The sequence below is a fragment of the Planococcus citri genome, chromosome 3, assembly GCF_950023065.1.
Source record: "Planococcus citri chromosome 3, ihPlaCitr1.1, whole genome shotgun sequence".
In the NCBI taxonomy this organism is placed as follows: Eukaryota; Metazoa; Arthropoda; class Insecta; order Hemiptera; family Pseudococcidae; genus Planococcus; species Planococcus citri.
This window is the reverse complement of record NC_088679.1, coordinates 781,422-806,929: the sequence shown is the minus strand read 5'-3', so window position 1 is coordinate 806,929 and position 25,508 is coordinate 781,422. Positions and strand designations below refer to the sequence as shown.

The following is a 25,508-nucleotide window of genomic DNA, read 5'->3' as shown; positions in this document are numbered from 1 at the left end:
CATACTTATTGAAATTAGTTTGCAGAATGAATTTCGACTCTCCATCTCAGTTTAATGAAATTTTGGGGAAATTTCAAGTTTCAAAAATCTACTGGAGGCTCTAGTAATTTTCAAAAAAGTCGCTGGAGGCCCTAAAATGACCTGAACCCACCAGAAGTCGTCTTCAGAGGGTGTTAAAATTGGAGTGTAGAGTAAATTTCAGCTTTCCATCTCCATTTGATGAAATTTTGTGAAAATTTAAAGTTTCGAAAATCTGCCGGAGGCTTCAGGAATTTTCAAAAAAACGCCGAAGGCTCCAAAACGACTTAAAATTCACCTGCGGTACTTTAAAGCGTGTTGAAATTAGTTTTTAGAATAAATTCCGGCTTTGCAACTCCAATTTGATGGAATTTTGTGGGAATTTCGAGTTTCAAAAATCTGCTGGAGGCTCCAGAACTGCTCTAAACGGGTTGAAAGCGGTTCCAATCGATTTGGCATGTCGAAAATAGGGTATATCCCAAATTTCAGCTTTCTGGGTCAATTTGGTAAAATTTTGATTTTTCCCCTCATTTTTGGCCAAAATTCGATTTTCAAAAATTCACCAGAAATCGAAAAACGCACTTTAGCACTTGAAATTTTGACAGGTGATAAATTTTTGCATGATTTATCGATCTACTTTTGTAAAGTTTGAAAAAGTTCGTGCAAGTCCTATGTTGAAAGGCAAAATCTGCGATTTCGGCTGACCTGTCAATCAAAATGGCCGCCATTTTGTTAGTAAAGCCAACGTTTTTTTTGGGCAAGTTTGCTTTAAAATTTTCCTTAGGATGTCCCCATTGTCATATGCCGGACTACTATACCATACCTACGAGAAAATAATACCTACGAATAACCTACACGTAGCATTTACCTATCTTAGCGGTACCTAATGGGTCCTTTATTCAACTAAGGATACGTATTTTTATGTGGACGACGAATGGTGGCCGATGGCCAGTGCCTTGCTGCGTCAGCAATGATAAACGCACGAGCGAAAATGAATTCCATCTGTTCGAGGTTCGAGCTGCTCGGTCTTTTAATCTGTTCGTGATCTGTTTCCTTAAGTAAAGCAAATGGAAGCGGCGGTGCGAGGTGCGGTGTAACCGAGCTTTTACCAAATTTAACAACATTAAGAAAATCTGCGCGTATCAAACTTTTTACCGGATGTCGGATGCGTACACCAATTTGCACTCTAAAAACTAAAACACGATTAGCCGTAGATATTTAGCAATTTAGCTCGTATTAGTGCAACATTATATCGATCCATTTTCTATATAGTGATCCGCGCAGATCCACCGATTCTATTTCGGCTAACGTAAGTGGAGGTAAGTATCTCCGACTCGATTCTATAATATCTTTAGGGTGGATCCCGGTGGAAGGGGGGGGGGGTGTCGGTTGAAAGTCACTCAAAAAAATTTCAACTTCGGAGGTACTCCCGAAGGGGAGATATCCAATTCTTACCGAGTGACTTTCAACTCAAAATATGTAGGAAAGGTCTCCGTTGAATTTGGTCAAAATCCTGCGACAATTTTTTTCGCCATCCATCGCCAAGGTTTATTAGAAGTTGTAATAGGTTGGTGGTTGGTACTAGGTAGTATATAGATATCTGTACAGTGTACGTGATGGTAAATTAAGGTTCGCCACCCGGGTGATTTTTCATTTCACATGTACGAGTAGGTAAGTAGGTACTCGTCGTACTCGTCGCGACAACATTAACGAGAAGAAAACGTAGACTACATGAAAGGATAGCTAAGAAAATCGTGCCTGCTATGCCCTATCCTTGGTTTGCCGTTCGTCGTGGAGAGCTTATCGTTAAAACATTTCACTTTATACTTATACATACAAAAGAAACGAGCTTTTTCACATTTCCGCAGGATTTATCTAAACGTTGGCAGGCCTAGAAGTGCGCACCCCGTCGCGTTTTTTTCAATTTATAGTATTATTTCAAACGGCTGCCACTTTGTTCTGTAATTTATCGATTCTCATTTTTGTTCTTTTGTTTTTGTTGTTTTTGTACTCGTACTTCGGATTTCGGTTGCAGATTTCTTTACGAAGGCGAGCAAAACGTAAATTCGTCGGATTTCTGATAAATATGCGTACGAGTCTTCGGAATAATGTAAATATGGTCAAGTAGTCTCTGCTCCCTACACAAAATACCTACCCGTTTGTGTAGAAAAAATATTCGTAAGACCACAAAGGAAAGAATTCTAACTGGTAGAAAAAGTCTTCGAACTGGATAAAGCTAGATCGAAAGAGTATAGGCAGGCAAAAATATACCAGACACCATCCAATACATATTTCAGTATAGCCAAAGTTCATTTTACAATTTTAACGAATTTTATTTTAAAATCAAATTCGTTTTGAAAATATAGGAGAAAAATATCAAGATTTACGCGCATACATTTTAAAACTCCGCAATTCAAAAGATTCTGTAGTTAGTTTACATCAAAACTTATTCATTACTTACGCATTAAAAGTCAAGTTTACTTGGGGTAAGGGTGTAAAGTAGATACCTAAACTAATGAATCATACCATTAGTAGAATTAGAAGGCTCAAAACACCGTTACTTTCGTAATTTTTTTTTTTTTTTTTTTTGGTAGGTAGTCAAAAAAGTAAAGTACGACGATAGCCAGGTAACCAGCGTAGATACCTAATACGAGTAAGTATTGAGGCAGGCGACGAAGCGCGGGATCAATTTCAAGACGATGTTTACTACGTACAATTTTTCGAGCTTCGAGCACGAAGCAAAAAGTTGTTTTAACTGCGAAAATGAAGATGAAACGATTAAAATTCTCGTTCTCGCTCTCGTTGCTCGGTTTTAAAACGTTAAACGTCGGATACCTATTACCTAATATACCTGAAACTAACTAACGCTAACGTACCTCTACCTAGCAGTAGGCCAATTAACAGCGAACATGGAGCCGGGGCGCGGGCGCGGCGCGGGTCATAACTAGCTGAATAATCATGTTTAGCGATCGATTGTACAGTACTGTATACAGAATACGTCTGAAAAGTGGTTTTTGTTGTTGTTGTTGTTGTTGTTTCCCATGCTCTTGAAAAAAGTTGGCACGAGCCTAATCTCGAATGAGCATCGTACAAATACGAGTACCATCGAGATAACGTATTCTTAATTTCTCCCCAGATGCCATTTTCACTGGCGCTAATTTCTCCGTTAAACTTGACGTGTAATCAACGAAATGGAGCGTACACTTTCAACGACCGAGACTCTTATCGTAGCACGGCCATTGGGCCATTTCACGCACCTCTTTCGACGACCCACGACGCGACGACCGACTCAGGTGTCGACTGTCGTGTATTCTGCCCGCTTGCCGCTATTCGTTTTCGTGTACCTAGTACCTACTTAACTACATTGGCGCTTAGTACCTGTCTAAATGACGTAGACGGGGACCACAGATGATCAGTTAGCTGCCCAAAAATTGCCACGAGTTTTGCTATTTAAAAAAAAAATGAATTTAACAAAAAACAAAACATCGCATTTACACTAATTAGGCAAACGTCTACTACAAAGTACGACTGCTACGAGTAGTGGCCAATTTCAAATTCTTCATCTTTTCATACGAGTAATATTATATATATTTTGAGCAAATTGCAGCACCAATGCGAATAATTTGTTTGATTTAACTACCATGTCATACGTACCTGCCTATAGTAATTTCAAATCGCTCTGAAGGGCTGAAAATGAACTCGAGCACTTACAATTTTGATTGGTGCTTATCTATCGGTTATCCTTTCGATCGTTTTATAGGTTGTCATCGCGAAATTCCGGGAGAGTAGTTCAAAAGTGAATAAAATTGAATTTTTAAAGAAGGTTTATAACGAGCGGGGTTTTCAACAAGATATCGTCTGGTAAATCTACACGATGATCACATGACTCGAAAAAAATCGAAATTTGACTTTTTCGGAGCCTCCAGTTGGTGTTCAAATTTTTCTAGAAATTTCAGTTCGCTGCGGAGGCACCAGAAATGCGAGTGGATACTGTTTTTAAATTTTTTTAAAAATTCGCTTAAAAATCCAAAAATAAGCTTTAGTTCCTCAAATTTTGGTTGCGGCGTTTTAGAAGATGCTTCTTCAATCTAGCTTGATTTCGTTCAAATCAGAGAGTGCTAGTTCGAGAGGTTCTCTCGTCAGCAGTGAACTTGAAAAATCGGTCTCTATTGTAGAGGTAAAAAAAAATTGGGTGAATACTCTTCGTAACACATTACCTGTGTCCTGTATACCCATTGCCCACAAACCGGTTGAAGATACCTATATGTAGAAATTGCAATAATGATCTTCGTATAGTGTGTAGGTAGAGGTACATTTTTACATATATTATGTAAACAGAAGCGCACACCACGCTATCGTCATAATATCATCTTGCCAAGAATCGAGTATAGGTAATAGACAAGTACTATCTTATATCGCTAATGTACCGCTGCGCTATACTAGCTAAACCTATATGCGAATGCGATGGATCATGGATCGTCGATTGTACGAGTAACCTTATGTACTATTTGTAGATCGTATGTATATGTACCTAAATCCATTGTAATTTGTATCTGCATATCTACCATTCATTATGTGCCATTTGTAGCTAACGTAGGTCTAGGTACTCTTACTTTTTTACGTGTACATATTTGTGTTTCAGTGTATCAGTATTATATACAAACAAATGCATACTCGTAGTATAGAATATAGATACTGCATAAGCATTAGGTACGAGTATATTAGGTAGGTAGCTAGGTGTAGGTACAGCTACAGTACTTTGGTGGACAGTTGGGATACGAAACGCGCGTATCAACTGGTTTATGCGTCATTTAGCCCTATTTGGAATGAAAATATCGCTCGCTTTGATTATTATACAATATCCAATATCAATACACGCATGAAACACGTACGCTTACTCACACTTAAGTATTCACCATTCACCTACATACGTACGTAGATACCAGATACCTACAGATAGTGTCTCTGTCTGTGAACTACATCTCATAATTATTTCTTCGCGATAGGTATACCTAAATGCAGTTAGAGTGCACGCTGCATACTGCATAGTAAACCTATACACGGACACACAGTGCGACAATAGCTTACGAGTAATTTACTGTTTGAATTTGAAAAAGAATAAACGCATCTGGTAGTTAGGATGATCAAAAATTTTATTCAAAAAGTTTTCTACCACAATTTAAAATAAAAGGCATTACGTTCGTATATTACGTAGATGATCGCTGGAGCCCTTATCCATTAATTGAGCTCGTAACTCTTCAAGGGGCATTAGAATTTTACAAAGAGGACCTTTTGCCGCATCTTTTTGTTTTCTTCTGTTTTTTCTCTCGGGAAAAATTGAAAATTCACAAACCAGTCGCGATGATTGCATTATCAATTATCGTACCTTATACCTTACCAGTTACCTACTTTAATTACCAATGTCCTATGCTACGATAACAAGACCTATACTGTATGCGTGGTATGTCGGTTCATCGGTTGTGTATTGTGTAACCAACTACTCGCGCGTATGTAGATAAGAAAAATAGATAAATCGGCTGATCAGTAGCATTGCCAGCATTGGCTATCTGGAGCTAGCGAAACCGGTCGCTTACGCCGCGCTGTGCAATAATACAATTATCGCCATCGATCGAGTTTAACCTAATCCGAATTTATCTACGAGTATAAAGGAATGGCGCCATGCGTCAGCATCAGCATCACCATCACCGGACAAGCACAGCTGTGACATTGCAATCCGGATTTCAAAAATTTTCATTTTCAAGTACTCGTATCGAAAGATCATAGCCGGGTACAATAGGAGGATCCGGTCCTATCCTCGTAGGTACGTACTTCGAAATTAAGTAGGTACTGAAAGTTGTTCCTTGTGGTTTGAAACCAGCTCCATGCAGGTAAAGTTTTCGAACCGTCATTTCACTATAATTTTGGTGAAAACATCGAGTTGTCCAACTTTGGGATCCACGAACCCCTCTTGAGGACGGCTCACTGGGCCAAAATTCACGTCTGGACTTTAAAAGTGTCAAGTTTTTAAAATAATCGAGCTTTCAAAATAACTACAACTTTGAACTTTTGAAATGTTGGACAACATTTCAAGACGCTGTAAGCAGGGTTTCTCCAAGTTTCAGCTCCGACTCCAAAGTTGGGTCATGCGGAGAATTTGTATATGTACAATGAATAAAATAAGTAAGTAGGTACCTAATATTTAAAATGGAAAAGATATCCATAAACATAAAAACAACAGTTTTTTCTGAAATTATAGATTGCAGCTAATTTGCCATCCAGCCCTTTATTCGTTTTCAAGTGATGGTTCGTGAAGAGCGAAGCGTCGATGCTGCCGCTGAAGAAGGCGAACAAGCGAACATGCAAATACGAGTATACCGGTAGATAAATAGGCTAATCAAAATGAAGAAAAGATATGACCGTGTAACGACTACAAATACGAGTAATATGTATGTAGATGTACGACGTAGGACGTACGTACTACGAGAACATACGAGTACAGCGGCAGCAGTAGTAGTAGTACACGTTGTGACATCATAAAGATTGTACGTGATTCGATAGCGAGTATTAAAAAGAAAAACGATTTCAGCTGGCGTGAGTATAATTTGTGACCGAATACATGAAAATGCCGGTGCCCGCGGTATAAAAATCGCAGGAAGTAGTTAAAAAAACAAAGAAATAGAATAGAAAAAAAGCACATAAAAAAGCGTAAAAAGAGAGAAAACAAGCTCGATGCGGAGGCGGCGCCCGCGCGCTTTGGCTGCGTTCCGTTCGCACAATATGTACAGCCACAGCCACAGCGTACATTGTACTCTTACGAATATGTGGTGTAGATCGGTAAAAGGTGAGTGGAGGTGTAAGATACGTAGTTGACTATATGTGTACTGTGTATATAGTGAGAGCGACACCGACATACATGTAAGTACATTATACTCGTACATGTAGGTACATACTAGGTATATTGCCTGGTTTATAGTACCTAATACCTATACGGTTCACGCAGAATAACATGGCATACTCGTACTCGTATTACGCCAACGTGCAAACATTACCAGCAATATACCAGATACGAATACGACATACGAGAATTCGTATAAAAGATGTTTAGATTTTGATGATGGTTTTCGTGCCCTTTCTACACCCATACGAGTATACGCTGCTAACGCTCGAACACACAATAAAAAAGCGTTAAACAACCGCTTATTGGTAGTCTGATTGAAGGGAAAAGGCTATCGCTATAGCGCTAGCGCAGGCGAGGTAGCCCCTTGCCTCTAGCCCGAATCCCGAAATGGCCAAAGTTTTCCGGATAAAGGAATCTGACAATCAACATAGTAGCTTTATTTAGCAGAAATAACTGAAATTATTTCGACATATAACCCAAAATGATTCCTTCTCACGCATACGCGCGCGGTTTCGGTTTCACATTGCGGTTCAGGCGCCACCTGTCATAAAATTTCAACTTTCACCGACTCGCCCTTTTATAGACTTGCCAACTTCCGAGGTTCGTAAAATTCGGAATTTCTCCGCTACACTTCAACTGCACTGTACTGTACTGTACTGTACCTACTTATATGTACCTACTCGTATGTGTACTACAATGAAAAAATTCAATCTTGCTTTATTGCCGAATAGTGAACGGCGATACCCGGCAGCGCTTCTCATGTTTTGCGCGTCGTCGTCGTGCCAACTTTTCAACTCTTATACTCTTATGAACGGATACTAAGTATGTATTTGTATTCAATGAGATCCTATAGGATGCTTATTGCTTACTCTATACAAATTATTTTGAACCGAAATAGAAAATAGGTAAGTACAATGTGTATTAGGGTGTACCTTATTTTGCAAAGTTGGAATTTTCCACCTCCCAAAGTTATTACCTCGGGTAGTGAGAAAATAATTCCCTATTTTTCATTTTTCCTCTATCTGTAAAAAAAGTGGTGTCGGTAGCCCAACTAAATTGAAAAAAAAAAAGGAAAAAAATTCAATTTGTGAACATTCTGTTTTGCGTCAGAAATTTGTTAAATAATCCTCTTTAAAAAAAAAAAAAAACTTTTCCTGGCCCTTCCAACCATATTGGTGCCCTCGTAAGGAGTCCCTCAAAGTTGAAAAAATCAGAAAAAATTAGAATAGGTAAATCAAAATCAGGAAAATTTTTTTGAAAATACTACATGTACCTATATCTCATTTCCACATTGACTGTTCTGCATAAATCCCTTTTCAAAAAAAAAAAAAAGTCGTTTGACGTTCAAACCATGTTTGCTTTCTTGTATGGAGCCCCCCCCCCCCATAAAAAATTGTGAAAAATGAAAATAAATCAACAAAAAATTGATGTCTGTAGAAATTTTTTAAAAATCTTTCATTTATGAACAGAATCTTTCTGAATAAACACTTTTTCAAGAAAAACGTTTCCCCGGATTCCCAAATCATGTTAGTTCCCTATAAAGCGTCTCAAAGTCGAAAAAAATTAACAAAAAAATGAGTACCTAGTTCCCAACTAATTTATATCAGTAGTCAGTACCTACAAATTTTTCGAAAAAGTTTCATTTCTGAGCAAAGTAGGTACTTTTAGATAACCACTTTTTCAAGAAAAACACCATCTGGTCCTCCAAATGATGTTGGTCTCAAAAGTCAGACTTAAGATCTAAACGTCCACTTCAGTGTTACTCAAAGTCAAAATGTCAGAAATGGGTCATTTTTCTACAAATTTTTAAAAAAACGACGTGATATTAAGGATTCGTCGACATTTGTTCCAAGTTCTTGAAACCCAGACAAAATATTGCAAAATTGTAAAAATATTTGTTAGTGACGAATTTTTTCCAAGTTTTTAAACGTCTGACAACTGACATAGGTGGTGATTTTTCCAAAAATCAAGATCGACCAAATCAGAGGATTGAAATTTAGAAGAAAAAAATGTAATAAAATAGGTTACCTATTTTTTTTTTTTTTTTTTTTTTTTTTTTTTCATTTTTCGAGGAAGGGAACATGGGACAAGTTCCACTTTTTCATCACATAAGTAAACTGAGGTCGAAAGTACATATTTAAAAGTATTTCTAATTTTTGATTTTCATGAAAACAATTTTACGTAGGGTTATATTATGTACTTATTTGTTCTCAAGAAATTTATCATTCGAGAATCACTAGATGATGAGTTTCGCCGCACACACGATGAAAAATAGGCAAAAAAGAATAAAATCACCGCACTCTGTAGTGCCTTGGCTCGTCTCACGTCTCGCCTCTCGCCTCTCGATGTTGAATTAGGAAACGGAGCCGGATCCGGACCCGTTGTACGAGTAAATGTTACCGTAGGGTATATACATTACATTTGTATTAGTGTTAGGGTGGATGCGGCTGGTAAAATAAATTTCAGCATTTCATCCGCAAGCTCGTCGTCATTATAAGTAATCGTTTATACTGGTATTTTCATTTTTAAACGCTACAGTGCTGTGTCACACACCCCCAATTCGAAATGGCGGTAATAATAATTAACTCGCACTTTAAGCGACGAGCGATGGTTGAACGAAGCGCCAGGGTAGAAAGAGAGCCTCCACGCTTTCATATGTAATGTATGTATGTACATGAAAATACGCCTCTCTATACTTATCCACGTGCGCGAGTGTGTGTGTGCGTGCTATCTCATCTACGCATCGGTATTTTCAATCCACCGAATCAGCTCATTCGAGCTTAAAATAAGCTTTCCTTGGAAGCAACCGTATCGAAATTTAGTTTACGACTGACTCGGAATTTTTTCTACGTAAAAATTGCTCGTTTAAACAGCGATTCGCTGTTTAACTGTTAAAATTCGAGTACCCCCGCGTCTTTCGTATCGTACTATACTTACTACTTACTCCGAGTACCTTACCTACCTACGTTAAGCAGGCATTCCGCCATTTCGCACAGACCGGTCTTTATTATCGCGATAAAGTCATCGGAGGCTGGATCGCGAATTTTTTCCTCCAAAATACCTGCTTATATGCGGTAAAAATTGAAACTCGAGTCGCTCATATTTCCAGGCTCAAGCGACCACGCAAGTCGCGGACAGCATAATAGCGAAGGGTTCCTCCAGAGAGAAATTTTTCAACTCACACTCTCCGATGTGAACAAAATTAAGCTGGATCGAAAGATCGTGTTTCTAAAAACCAAAATTTCAGCTGCTAAAGTACATTTTTAGATTTTTGGCGAATTTTAGAAAACTTACAAAATCAAGAAAAAATCTATTTTGAGGGTGATTTTTAATCTTACGTGTATTTTCATTAAATATCAAATTTGTTGAGGGGAGGAAATCCGTAAGAATAATACGTTCACTTCAACTCCCACCCATCAACAAATTCAGCACTTAGGCTACCAGTTTCGAACAGTTCCGAAGTCTCCAGCAATTTTTCAATTTTTCTTATAATTTCACATCGCTCGATGGAACGGCCAAAAATTAACTTTAGCAGCTGCTTCAAATTTTTCGAGTGCTCCTGCTTACTTGTTACCAGTCTTACCGTAAAAAATTCCACGAGTGCGAGTTCAAAAGTGAATTTTTGACCAGTATAAATTCCAGAAACACCCTTTTCGCTCCTTCAAAAGCGATTACTCGCCGGAGGATTTAAAAAAATAAAATCGAGATTGTTCTGGAATGTAAAATTCTGAAGAAAATTGAAAAATCATTGGAGGCTCGAGAACGGTACAAAACTGGTAGGTAATTAATATTGTTGATGTACCTACAGGGTGCCCAGAAATATCCAGCACCCCTAAAAAAGTTTTCTACTAAAATACTTTGGTTGGTCCCAGTGAATGATAATAATGATAGCACATGATTGGTTGTTGGACTGGAGAGATAACATTCCACCAATCATACGCATCTACATATTTCACGTTGCCAACCTACGCGTATATTTTTAATGAAAAACTTTCTTTGGGGTGCTCGATATTTCTGGGCACCCTGTATGGGAGTTGAATTGCAGAGATTATTTACATTCGATGTGCTTTGTTCAAAAAAATATAATTATATGTAGTTACCTATTCGAAATTTTTTTTTGAAAATCACTTTTAAAACAACCTTTTCAAATTTTTTAAATTTTCATAAATTTTCAAAAAATGCGAATATTTACTTAAGCGTTTGAAATTGTTTGGTTTCGAGTTGGACCATTTCGTTCAAAACGAAGAGTACGCATTGAAAAGGTTATCTTCAGTTGTTATTAGGTAGATAGACTTCCGTCTCGTCAGCTGCGTCACTTTATCGTACGAGTAGAATGATAACAAATTGGAATGATTGCGTATATTCCGAAAAACAGATAACTGCATTCGCATTTACGTTCATGCACTACCACATGCTAACACTTGTGTTTCGTATGCTCGAATGTACATACGAGTAGGTACGAGTATGTAGGTTATCGGATATCGGATTATTCATAATACTTACAGTATGTTCACTTTTGTACCGAAGGTGTTGCCGGAAAATTTGAGAATACGTGTAGGTACGTAAATACGACAAGGTATTCAAATCGAATCGATTACATATACTCAATTAGATAGTGATTTATATTCATTCGTGTCGCTAAGTAGGTAGTAGGTACTTGTTTACCGAAGCATTTATCAACATCGTCATTCAAATCTATTCGATTTACAATCATTCATCCTCATCCGTCTTACTCCCTAAACGCATTTTCTAAATATAAGATACGTATATCTACGTATTTCTGGCGTCTTCGTAAGTAGATACCTACATAATTTCCATTCGGCTTGCCAAGTCCTTATAATGAAGGGCTTTTAAAAAAATTTCCATTTTTCATTGAAAAAAAAATCATTTGAACGCGGTGTGTTTTCCCTTTTGCCCACAGTTAAGTAGATATGTAGGTACCTGAATTTCTCAAAGTATAGCTACTCGTAGATTAGATACACTTTTTTCAGGGGGCAGTGCAAAGCTCAACGAAAGCCTTATTCACGCAATTGTACCGCGAGTTGCCTCTATTGGAATTTCAAGATCTCGTGATCTACCTCTGTAAGTACTTCCACTTCACACAAGACAAGACTTGCACAAACACGCACCCTTAACTCGATCCATCGATCAATGTAAGAGGAAGAACACGGCATACGAATTTCTCAAACACCAAAGAACATTCGATACACCAGAACGACGACTGAAAAATTTAAGGAAACCCGAATAACTTACCAATTGATCAGAAATTCGAAAATTGAAATCCAATAATCCGAATGAACTTTTGCGAGTCACGTATCCCAACGATGATGAAAAAATTTCTGCATGCTGTAAATTGCGAGGACATCGCGCGTCATCTTATTGAAAGTTATACGCGTACCGGTATACGAGTATCGGCCGACTTATTCAGCCCATTTCTTTTCTTCTTTCCCAAATTTTATTTCAGTTAATGTCGCGAGCCGTGAATTAAGAATAATAAAAAATACTCGATTTTAACACGCCGACGATGAAGAGAATAAAACATGAAAAACACTCGTATAAACGAAGGGATGAAAATTATTACGTAAATGCAATAGCGATATACCACGAAAAAAAAGTACAAGAAAAATAGAAAAAAAAAAAGAAGAAGAAAGAAGTGGAAAAAAACACGGGGGAAAATAATAAAAATATTACGTCACGTAATACGTAATTACGTTATAATTTGAAGCGATCGCGAGTTTTACTCGAACGCTGCACGGACAAGAACGACCAATCCCCACACCGGTATAAACCTAACTGGTAAAGACCAGTAGACGAGTACAAGTCTACACAAGTCAGCATGTATTCGTCGTACTCGTACTCGTAGTACGAGCGTCGAGTACAGCGGTGTGGTGTAACCCGACGCCACGTACTATATTGCATACACCATACACTACGTGTTTCATACGTAAAATTACGTAGGTATTCGCGCACATTTTGTCGCAATTGCATCGCAGCCTTTTTACGAGAATTGCAATGAAATTGTTTCCAAATCGAAACCTCGCGATTCGGTTTTTTATAAATATTTTTGTCACGCCAAGTTTTATTTTCAAATTTGGAAAAATGCACTCGACAGAAGTAAGAAAAAATTGAACACTTTTTTTTTTAAATGGGAAGGGCATTTGAGTACCATAGTTGAATCGAAGAAATAAGTTCATATTCGTAATCGGCAATTTCGAAAACTTATAAAAACAATGTAGGTACGTTGTACGTTACCTACCACATATTTGATATTTTTTTACATTTTGACCAAAACTCTGGGGCTCCGTACTCCCATGGTTTTGCGAATACCGATACGAAAATTCATAGTTGTGATTGTACGAGTACCTGTATGTAAATATCTTAAAAATGTACGATTTTTGGATTTTTTCTTCAAATTTTCAGGTAGAGTACCTATAATATTTCCAAAGAAATCTTTCGAGCCAACACTCTCTGATTTACAAGTCTGAAATCTTCGTAGGTAACCAAAATTTTGGATGCTCGATTTAATTTCGTTATTTTTGTCGCATTTTTGAGAATTTAAAAATTCATGAAAGCTGTTTTAAAGCCGACTTTTACACTTTTTCATGAAAAGATGAGTTTTCTGAGCTCAAAATTTTTGAAGGACCGTGTTGAAAAATTTTCAAACCGCGCTCCGCCGCGCCGCGCCGCGTCACTGTAGCCAGCATGTTCGAGTTCGATAATAATTTTCGTACGACGACGTGCAATTAACGTAAACGTGTTTTTACACGATTGTATGGTCGTAAAAGATTACATGAATGGAAGACTTGTGCCAGCTGGATCACGTTCAGATTTTTACATAATATCAAACATAACATAACGCATTATTACACCCGCAATAATGAAAAATTGACTCGATAAAGAGTAAAGATGCGCATTAATTTAATGCGAAGAAGGCGTCGCGACGAAACGACGACTACTTCAAAGCTTACCGCCATCGGCTATCCTCGTTACTATACTCTCATTCGTATTCGTATTCGTATTTTTTACGCTTATTAATTAGGTGACCGCAGCCACTAGCCAGAGAGCCACTATAGCCAGAGCTACCAGCTACCAGCTACTCGAACGAGTATGTAAAGTACGAGAAGCGTAAAATGGTCGTGTGAGTTGTAAACTTGATGTTGATGGTTGACGTCGCGTAGCGTAGCGTCGTTGACGTGTTAATTATGATTTTGTTCTCGCCCACGTGACCCAACTATAAATCCTACTGGCAGGCATCGGCATCGCACCGCGAGCTACGCATAAATAATAAATTGCTGAAACGTTTATGAAACTTGACAAATAGGCTACTGTGGCCTAAAGTACGCCGCATCACTTCATATTATAACCCCGCTGGGTCGCTATCCACTCTCGTAGTAAGTATTCGCATCTGCAGACCGTTGTCTTCGTCGTCGAAGATGTTGTCGCCTTATTCTGTGTAGGTATTCTGCAGTTTCTTCTGCTCGAGTTAGATTATAGATTCCACACTTGTAAATTCTACAAAATATTAATTCGAGAATTTCTCCAAATTTTTTTCAAAGTAACGAGTCTAGTCAAGCAGGTACATATTTGATGTTTGGCTAGAAAGGACACACATTTTTTTTTGTTTTTTTTTGTCCTTATAGCTTCTGCCTGAAGCACTCCTCTTGGCCCTTTCCCATTCCACATTAAATTCACCCCTGAGAAAATGAGAACGAAGTTACAAATCCACTTGGTGGATAACGATGGCTTACAGTAGAAGAAATGAAGATTCGACGATATGGCCAACTATTGAGAAAGTATAACGCGATGCTAAAAGCGTATTCGGTGCTTTTTACGACCAACGTATGAATTTAGATTACGAGTGAAAAACAAAATGAAGCGATGAAAATTTTCTAATTTCAATTTGCCGACTATCTGGGTAATAGCAATAGCTTCGTTTCGCGACATTTCCATCGCTTTTGTGGTGGAGGCGGATTAAGGCCACTATCGACGATGAGTCTGTTCGACTTTGTGTTTGTTTGTTTGTTTTTTCGTCATATGTACAATACCAATTGGCGCGATTAGGTACTCGAAATTCGAATCCCGCGGACGACAGCAACGTGAACCGATCGAATTTAGCGCTGATGCTGATTACTTTTTCAGATTAAATGGTCGCGTGGGTGTCGCGCATGGTTCGCGGCTTTAATAATTTCCGAGCTATCAACCGACTCGACGAAATGAATTCTTTGTGAAAATTCGCATTCTCGAAGAAATTCATACTTAAGTGCAATCGTACTCAACTTTAAGTACTCACCTTCTCGATTCCCGAGATACGAAAGTTTATGATTTTGAAGACGTACGAGTAATTAAGTAGGTACGAGTATATGGATTTCACGAAGAAGCGACGGCAAGTCAGCAGCAAATGGGGAAGGCAGAACTTTGCAGAATCTGCAACAGCAACATATCTACATCAACGCCGCGCCGAATTACAATCCTGCTGAAAATGAAAGTTACGTGTGATTAAGATTGTGGCAGAAAATCCACCTTCACTCGCCGCAAGTTTTTTCCAACTTACAAGCCATTTAAGCTTATTTGATGGCATTTTCGCAGTCAGCGCAGTTGACCAACGGGTGTCTAACTGGCTATACAGCACTGGCACACAGCAGGTACCGCACCACCACCGCCAGTACCTACTCTGATTCTTAAGAATTTTATTGCTTCGCGAATTAACAAGCGTGCAACGCTCTCTGTTCTGGCGAGTCTGTAACTTTCATTCGCCAGCCAAATAATGTCGATTGCGCGAAAACAAGCAAAGATAGCGAAAGTAGTACTAGACTACGAGATACGAGATCGTTGCGACACGAATGTAGAAACGTTCTATGTAATTATGTACGTAATATACCTACCTACTCGTATAAGGTACGATTGTCAATCGGCGTCCAAAAGTCTAAAAATGAGAAAATTTTGATCATTTAAATCTCCATAAGGGTGATATTCGATCGTTTCGAGATATCGCGGAGCCGCGGGTAAAATATTGACCAGAGTTCAATGTGTAAATATACTGTTCGGAAGAGTTCGAATCCATCTACGAATACCACTCTGCTGCATCGGGTATGATCTTTATCGATGTTCTGAAAAAATTACTCGTTTGACCTTTCTGTGGTGAAAATCTGTTGTCTCTGAACATTTTGAACGGGTACCTTCGATTTGGACGGATACTAAGCTAAATCAAAACAGCATGTCGCAAAACCCCCCCTGACCAAAACTTCAGGAGCTGAAGTTCATTTTTTGAAAATTCATGAAAATTCAAAAAGCCGCTTCAAAGGCGATTTTCAACTTGAACGCATCAACAGCTACTAATTTTGGCACATTCCAGAGTCTCCAGTGATTTTCAATTTTCTCCAAAAACTTTAAATCACACTGGAAATTTTTAAATTTTCAATTTCCAAAAATGAACTTTAGCTCCTGAAACTTTGGTCAGCAGGGTTTTATGGCATGCTCTTCAGATCTAGCTTAGTATCGTCCAAATTGAAAAGAGTGCCAGGTCAAAATGCTCAGAGTCGGAACGTTTTTACCACTGAAAAGTCAAACGAGTAATTTTTTCAGGAAATCAATAAAAATCATATCCATTATCCATTGCGGGAGAGAAGTATTCGTAGGAGTGAATTCTTGTCCAATTTGTCAACTCCGGAAGTTGCGAGAAAATCAAATGTGTCAGTATACATAATACACGATGGCCTGACTCGGAAAAAATCGCATTTCAACTTTTTTGGAGTCTCCAGCCGGTTTTCAAATTTCTCTAGGAATTTAAATCATCGCGAACAAGTCTCATCGGGTGACCATCGCGCTTACGTTATCAGAAATCTTTATTTATTTTTTTCAGAATGCTCGGAATTTTTCATCGAAAAATGCTGCAAAAACGATGCAAATGACTCGCTATTTGTGAATTTGGAAATATTATAGATTGAATTTTTGAGTTGAAAAAGGAGTTCGAGTGTTGAAAACTTGTTTAAATGATATTAAATCACGAATTATACTCCAGCATCAAAATCACTGCAACCTAACTGAAAGTAATAGAATTTGAGTAAAATTTGGCAAAACGTGTTGAAAATTGCAAAAAACACGTTGAAATGATTACGGTAATACAAAAAAAAAAAAAAAGCATTAATCACTGAAAACTACAGAAACCTCGATTTTGTGGGCAAATCGAATAGAAATTTCCGTCACGGTGATTTTTCGGCACGACTAACTCAACGTTCAGGAACGAGCAACAGACGGTGTTAATAAAATTGCATAACCAGTTCGCCGTAAATACGATGCGCATTTTCTCGAAAAATAAATACGAGTACTTACCTCTTTGGGAACGAATTGAATTGGAATTTCGTCCACGGGGGTTCTTCGATATTGTGAATTCATTTCCGGCATCAGTTTTTCTCAAGAGCGCTTTCTTTTTTACTGGAAATCATCCATTTTAATGCTATCAGGCAAAAAAAAATCGTTTTCAACAATTTCATTTTTTTTGTAACATTTTCCCTCCAATTTGAGGTCGCTGAAAACAAAAGTGACGTTCAAATTGTGTCTTTGGACTAGTCACTATCTGAAAAATTGAAATTTTATTGGTGGAATCGAATTTTTTGGAAAAGTAATCGAATAAAGTACCTACCAATATTTATTGAATGAAAAAGGGATAGTGCCATCTTAGTCGAAAGTGAGTTATTGCCGAATTAATACTCGTATACTTGGTCTGGTCCAGCACGCTGTGAACCTACCCATTTGCTCCATTCTTTTGAGTACGCAGTTCAAAACCAAGTCCAGCCACTTCAAATATTGAGCGCTCAAAACTTATAAAGATTTCTGGAGACGGAACGAAGCATTTTACAGAAAAATGAAGTCGAAGAAAATCGTAGAGAATTAAATTTCCAATCGTCGTAATGTAGTTAGTTCTTCTCTAGGAGGCTTAGTTTTTGATGTATTTGCAAATGAAAGTTTAAGAAAAAGACGATTTTTTTTCTATTTTTATCAAAACACAATGTTTTCAAACTTGTACAAAATTGCATAAAAATTCTAAAAAAGATTCAATTTTTGCGCAAGAAGGTCGTAAACACTTCAAAATTTAGTATTCAGCTAAATTTTTCACCTATTGGAAATTTGACTCTCAGTCAGCTATTCATATTATCATTGAATTCTAAGGATACACGGTGCGTGTTAATAAAATTGCATAACCAGTTTGCCGTAAATACGATGTGTAATTTTTCGAAAAATAGAACCTAAATGACACGACGAATTCATTTCCAGCGCTAGATTTTCTACAAAGCCCGTTCTTTAGAATTTGAAACTAACTTATGATAAAATTTCATAAAATGTGCAGAAAAAATACTCTCATTTTACCACAGTGATTAAAATTTAAGCGGCGAACAAAACACCGAATTGTGGAAAGAGGATAAGATTCACAAAAGGAAAAAATGCACACCTCGAACAAGACTGAACCCCTCAGATTCTTGTTTAGAAAGAACATGAAAATGGGTCACTGCATCAAATTTCAGCTATCTCTCGCACTTTTCCTATATTAATCCTACTTCTACTGAACTAATTAAATTTACAAAATGAAATTTTTTGAGGTCTCAAACTTCTCAGTTAAAGTATCAGAAATATAATGAGGGATTTTTTTAAAAATAAAAAATACATAATTTGTAGGTAGAAAGGTAAGAAATGAAAAATGCAACAAAAAACTGGTAAAACTAGGATAAATATTTTTACATATTAGATAGGAAAGTAAGTAGGTACCTTGAAACATTTCTGGCAGCGCTGGACGCAAGTTGCAATACGAGTATGTATGTACATATGTATGTGTGTAGGTACCTATATCTACTAAAGATCTAGCGTGCAATTTGTCTATTAAGTAGCTCTTGGTACTCACATTGATCAGTATAAAAAGCAGTAAAAGAAGAAGAAAAAGAAGAAAAGTAAACTCGAGTAAGCACATAGTAAATTCGGTTAGAAAAAAGAGAAAGAGAAAGAGAAAGGCGATATGGCGATGGCGTGTAATCTTGCACAAAATAAACGGAATAAACGTTGGTCGCAAACAGGGCAATAAAATTAAAAGCGCAGCAATTCAAATACCGAAATACGTCCGCGTAGTGTTGGAAAGAAGATTTTGGCGGAAGAAGGAAGTCGTTTGTTGGTGCTTGGCGATGGTAACGACGGTTGTAAAATGAACAATCCGACACCATCGCCATCGCCATCGCCATCGAGCGTTAGCGTTAGCGTTAGGCCCAGGCGCGGCGGCAGGCACCTTTAAATGAGGCGTTCGCTATCGGCCAAATTATCATTCATAAACCGAGCAAACAACTTCTTCAATCACCCCCTTTTATGTTTAGGTAGGTACCTTTACCTAGCAAGTAAGTACCTACCTATTTGCTCTCTCGCTCTTTGGCGCTAGCTTACTGCTTAGTGCTTATGGCTCACGATTTACAGTTTATTGCACAACCTTTGCTTGTTCTACTCGTATTCACGTCGCCGCACTTGGTATACACTATACACGTATACAGTTGTTTGCGGATGCTCAATCTGTTTTTACGACGTGTTTCGCCGCATATTCAAATTCAAACTGATTGCGAGCAGCGTCACGCGCGTTTTCAAAGGAAGAAACGCCAGATCTGGGCACACGCGTAATACGACGTGATTTTTGATCATTTTTAAAGGCACGAGTGCACGACTGAGGGTTGCCAGAGACGCATTACGTATTTAGCCGCTCAAAGCTGATTAAAAAAGCCGCCCTTCCTGTCATCATTGAGGGATTACAGGGGGGGGGGGCAATCGGTGTCTTATTTGTTGTCGTAGGAATTCCGTTGATTGTAAAAACAATAAAGTAATCGCAAAATAGTGATGAGAGAGGAATTTTTTCAAGTTGTTGGTAATTGTTTCAAATGGTGCTTCAAAATCGTCAATTCTACTACAAATTCTTCTTCAACATCGTTTTTGTAAATGTCAATCAATCTCTTGGCTTTTTCTTCAACAGTGGCGTAGCCAGGATTTTCTCAAGGAGGGGGCAAAACCAGATTTTTAGGCATGGAAAATCTAAATGAGAGGTAATTTTCTGGAAACCTATCGTGATGGGTGGGTGTGTGGTGATTTTATGAAAATGAAGGCAAAATTACTGCTCGAGCGAAGCGAGAGCGACAATTTTTAGAAAAAATGGGTCGAAACAACAAAAAAACGTTCATTTTTGCATGTTTTCTTTTAAATTTTTGCTCTCAAGGGGGGGCATGGCTCCCTTCGCCCCCCTTGGCTACGCCACTGTTCTTCAATTAAGTCTATCAGAATCCTATCTGGCAATATGTTCAACAGGGCGGCACAAATGTGTAACAAATTTTTTATCTCGAAAAATTTGCCGCCCCTGGAAATGTCGCGCCCTAAGCGACTGCTTCTAATGCCTACTGGATAATGCGCCCCTGAGGGTTGCGGAGACGATTTTAAAGCTGAAACCGAAAGCTCTCCGATCAGTAACCATTATTGCGCCACATAGTCTAGGTCGTCCAAGAACCTCAAATACGTAGACATAATATGTACTATTTTTTTTGCAAGTGGACTATTTTTCCCAAAACAGGTTGAAAAAACCCACAATTTTAGCCTCGTTGATCACCTATAACTATGTATCTCTCCTACAGGGATAGGTACTTTTCGAGTTCCTTGAACGGCTTTCAACTCGAAATGAAGGTTTCGGCTGAATTTGGTCATCTTCCGATTATTTTTTCACGGTCCACCTTCGCTCGTGCAAAATTGCAAATACGAGTATAAGTAGGTATTTTTTGTGTTCAAGAAGATCAAATTGAATTAACTTAGGTATTGGGAAAATACATACGAGAAAAAATAAAATCACCAAAACTGTCTTCAGTTATGCCCGGATTAACCTACGAGTACTATGTATAGGTACGTATTGCTTCTTTGGTTCGATCGACGCGACGTAGTATTGGCTGTTACAAAATTTATATTAAGAATACGACTTTACGTAGGTACTACGAAGACGTACTCGTAGTATATACCATTTAGATAGGTATCTGTTCGTATTTTAAGGCAAGATGGGCACAGGACAGTCGAGTTGAACGCGTGACACATTTTGGTCCAAATAACTCGCTGCAAATAATTGAATTAGCTACGCGGACCTGGCTTAAAAAAGCAACTTGGATACGACGACGACGACAGATCAAGTCGCAGGTGTGAAATAAATTTACTCAACTCGCCTCTCGAGATGGTCGATATAAATGAATACCTATACCTACGATACAAGACAGTAAATATCCTAGATGTTGACGTATCCGACTATAAGAGATATACGAGTATGTAGGTGCCTACGTAGTATATTGCGTCAATCGAAGGAAACGTTTTTTAAATTTTTATTTATTTTTCTATTCGATATTTATTTATTTTGCTCAATTTTACCCCGGTGTTCATTTCAGATACTCGTAGGTAGCTACTAGCTAGTAAGTATGTACCTCTACCTATTCGCGTACTCGTAGGTACGAATACGAAATAACGAAGACGCGAATAAATGTTTTATAAGCATCGTGTCATAAAGACCCGTTGACGTTGACGTTGACGTTGACACGAATTTCTGTCGAAGAACGGCTTGCTTCGTATGTATTACTAAATACATACCTATGTAAAATGAAAAGAATATACTCGTATGGTATCTACGTAGTATACAGATTTGCTTTTGACGCTCTATTTCTATACACAATATGAAGGTACCTACGTACGAGTACGAGCACGAGTAAATAAGTAGGCAGATATGTAGAGATGGTATAAGGAACTAAGGATATACATACGTATTGCGTATTATTAGCGAACAACACGTGCAGAATATACGAATACCTACCCGAGCTAGGAGCTACACGTACGTAAGTATATTTTTTGATTCTACAATTCTCAAATGTTTTCTCAATCCACCAACCTACATACCGCCTCCATCCATATAATATATAGAATATTATAAGAGTGGTTCTTATTTGGAAGCTTCGTTTTTTTCGTACTTTCATACCCCGAAGTTATTCGATTTCATGGGGAAATTATTCGCTGTTTTTAGATTTTATTTTCTGTCCAAAAATAGTCTTTCCGCGGAAGCCTCCACCCTACACTCTAAATCACCAAAATAAAAAAAAGTCAATTTTTTCAAAAAAAGAAACCAACAACTTTTGGGTCGCGAAGAAAAAGGAACGATGCCAATTGGCAAAAAATTGTTTGAACTGACGAACAAAGCTGTAAATCGAAAGAGCATGGGAAAAGCGTACATCGCCAGCGCAATATGGTATTCAAGAGACCAAAAATGCAAAAAAAAAAAAACAAAATGCTACCAAATTAACCCGGAAAAGTGAAATTTAACGTGTGTCCCATTTTCAGACTCCAGAAATAATTGGAAACGGTTCCGACTAGTTTTACGAAGTTCTGAAGCCTTCGGAAAATTTTTGAAAGTTTAAATTTCCAAAAAATTGTGAGTAGGTACCCGATGAATTTGAAGAACAAAAATTTACTCAATAAGGTCATTTTAATAGTACCTTGTACGGTATTTCTAACAGTTGAAATTGTAGGTAGGTACCTATTGTAATGGCCCAATTTTGCGACAGTAAAAACTGTCAAAAGCAATTTGTTGGCGTGGTGTATGTGTAACGCGACATTGCGGGCACTAATAGTAAGTCTGACTCGAGTATGCTTGAAAGAATTAAGAGACACAAATCGAATCTTTGTGCCTGTGTCGATGTCGTAGCCGCCCGAGCCAATTATTAGATCACGTAACGCGCGGCTAATTCAATTTTCGCAATTAAAGAAAAGCATTCGTCCGCGTCCGGTTTTGTTGAAAAAAATTCCATTTATGGCACGCGAAGCCAATAAAATGTGAAATATGTTCGCGATTAAATTGCAATAAAACGGTCGAAGCGAGCGGACGAAATTATTTGTCGAGCAAATCCTCGAAACTGTTTTTATTTTTCTTTTCTTCTTTCTTTTCTTTCCTTTCTTTTTTTTTTACGTTATCCTTATAACAGACGTTTTTATCAACTGTAGGAGTGTGTGTGCACTTATATTACTCTACTATGGCTAGACGTATGTTTAGATTGTTGTAACCAATACCTATACTTACCGCCGAGTAAAACGTACTTAATTTTGGTCTTGAGGGGCGTGGATTACTCTGTTCAAAGTTGCTTACCGAAAATAAGTGAATATTTAGGTATAATTTGAACGCAGCTCAGCCTCGAGAATTTCACGAACGATACGTCCCACACACTATTTTCAGTTTTGGTTACGTTGAGAGCTTTTGAAATAATGTCAATGACATTCTGAATCAAACATGGTTAAATTCAAAATTCAATTTTTTGATATTTTGGTCATGTTTAGGTAAGCATGCTATAATGAAGAGGGAAGTGGAGGTACTCGTAGGTGGTGGGTACGCAGTTCGGGTCGAAAAAATAATCCAATATTTGAATTCGGCGCCTTTGAGGTAGTAATACTTGATGTATACTCGTACTCGTACACTGCTCGATATTTAAAATGTTTGGGAATTTTATTAAAATGGAAGAGGGAGTACTTTGGAGCCCCCAACAGGTATGTTGAGATCCCACTCTGAAAATAAGTATGTTAAAAAAAAAAAAAAAAAATACAAAAAATGATCTTCGCTGTACCTAATTTTTTGAAATTATTGTCGAGTGGTAGCCTTCGGTATTTGTATTTGGCGTAGAAATAAGTTGAGCTTCCTTCTAGAAGGTTCAATTTTCGCTTTTCGTAATCTTATAACTGAATTTGAATGTTCCTTCCTCCACGTTCAACCAATCTTGAGATACAAACTTCACGTAAATTGACAGTTTTGGAAAAAAAAAAAAAAAAATGCTCGCAAATTTCGAACAAATTGTAGCCTACACTTGTTTCGCCGTAAATAATCGCGAGTGCTGTATTTACGGCAAACCGAGTATGCAATTCTATCAACATTGTCGGATCACCTTCGAGTCTATTTGAACCGGCGCGCCGCGCCGCGCCTCCCCTAGAATTTCCTGAAAATTGAAAAATTGTGCGGAATATTGTTTATTACTTTATTAGGTTTTTGAGGGAGCTGAATACGAATATCAATTCACTTTTTTGATTTGACTCTTCCAACATCCCCATTGATTCTCGTGTGATATAGGTAAGTACGTTTTCGGGAGGGCTGCATACGAATATCAACGAGGTAGTGCGTTTTATTTAATCTTTGCAACGCTCACACGATCCCCCAAATTTCCTAATAATACGACTCGTTGCATTTTCGAACAACATCCGATAAAAATTTCCAAAATGAAGTACATAGGCATGTTTTGGTATTATTTGTTCCAAATTGGAAGGTATTGAGTTTGATTGTCGGCTTACATATCTATGTCTTCAAATCGTATCCCTCTAAACTTGTTCCCTTTCCCCCAGTGAGCTCGAGTAAGATCAACAGCACGGTTCATAGTCAACAGTTAACACGCAGCGAGCTTTCCTTCATCGCATACGTACATAGGTACGCAATTACCTAATCCACGAAGGTACCTATGTGTATATGTAGTCGTACTCGCGTTACGAGCATACTCGTATACGCCATCCCCATACGGAGGTACGAGTACCTATGTGCCATGTGGGCATTGTGGGCACTGGGCACGCGGTATATTTATGTACGAGCGAGTTTACGTGCCGAGGGATAACGATGACGGCAACGAGAACGGAAATAATCGTGGCGAGATTACATTTTTACTAATAGATATGCGAGTCTGCGTGCGCAAAAAAAAGCGAATTTTTAATTAGACCGCTCGCACGATTACCGCGATTAATTTTTTTTTTTTTTGAAACTCGAGTCGAGTCGAGTCGTGTCGTCTAAAAAAGCTAATCTTATTTTTGAGACGATGCGCAACGCGTTCAATTTGGCGATTAAATTTCTCATGCGAAGAATAAAAAGTACGTATCTACATAGATAGGTAGAGGTATACGTACACGTAGGTTACCTCTAACACTGTGTAGTAATTTTTTTTAATTCAAAAAATTCGCCATCGCCAGGAAAAAAGAAAATTACGAATTACGTAAAAAGAGAAATTCCGCTTCATTAGAATAAAAATTTCATTAAAATACATTTTATCATTCGAAATGCGTCATTATAAATGAACGAGGCGGCCAAAAGACACTTGTAAAAAAGCCATTTTATTTTCTCAAATTTAACGTTCTCGTATCAATGAGAATGGCTGCAGCAGTTGACGACTTGGACTACCTACCTCTCTGCTTAAAACAATTTACCCACCTATCAATCTAACTTATCTTACTCTTAAAGTTGAGAACCAGTACGAAAATTAAAAACGACATCTCGTTCCGCGAATAATCATCTCGCAGCAACAACGACGACGACGACCGCGATAATTTATTTTAATTACACGGGAATTACGACTTTACGCCGAAAAAAGCTTGGCAATGTTCTAACTACATGCAATTTCTTTTCAGCTTTCTCGCGACTACAAGTTCCAGTGTACTGTTGCTTCGCCTATTTAGTATTTACCACCCACCACCCATCGTCATCATCCAACTTTCAGCACCTATCAACTGACGAAATTTTACTCGTACCGCAAACTTGGCG

General features: G+C 38.0%; 1 protein-coding gene across 1 annotated transcript in view; it reads right to left on the bottom strand.

The window, feature by feature from the left end:
* LOC135841995 (guanylate cyclase 32E) overlaps nt 1-12,728 on the bottom strand; it is a 49,961-nt gene extending 37,233 nt beyond the window's left edge. The window contains exon 1 of the mRNA XM_065359257.1: nt 12,170-12,728. The gene's annotated coding sequence lies outside the window, so the exon portion shown is untranslated. The remainder of the gene's footprint in view (nt 1-12,169) is intronic.
* Nucleotides 12,729-25,508: the final 12,780 nt, after the last annotated feature.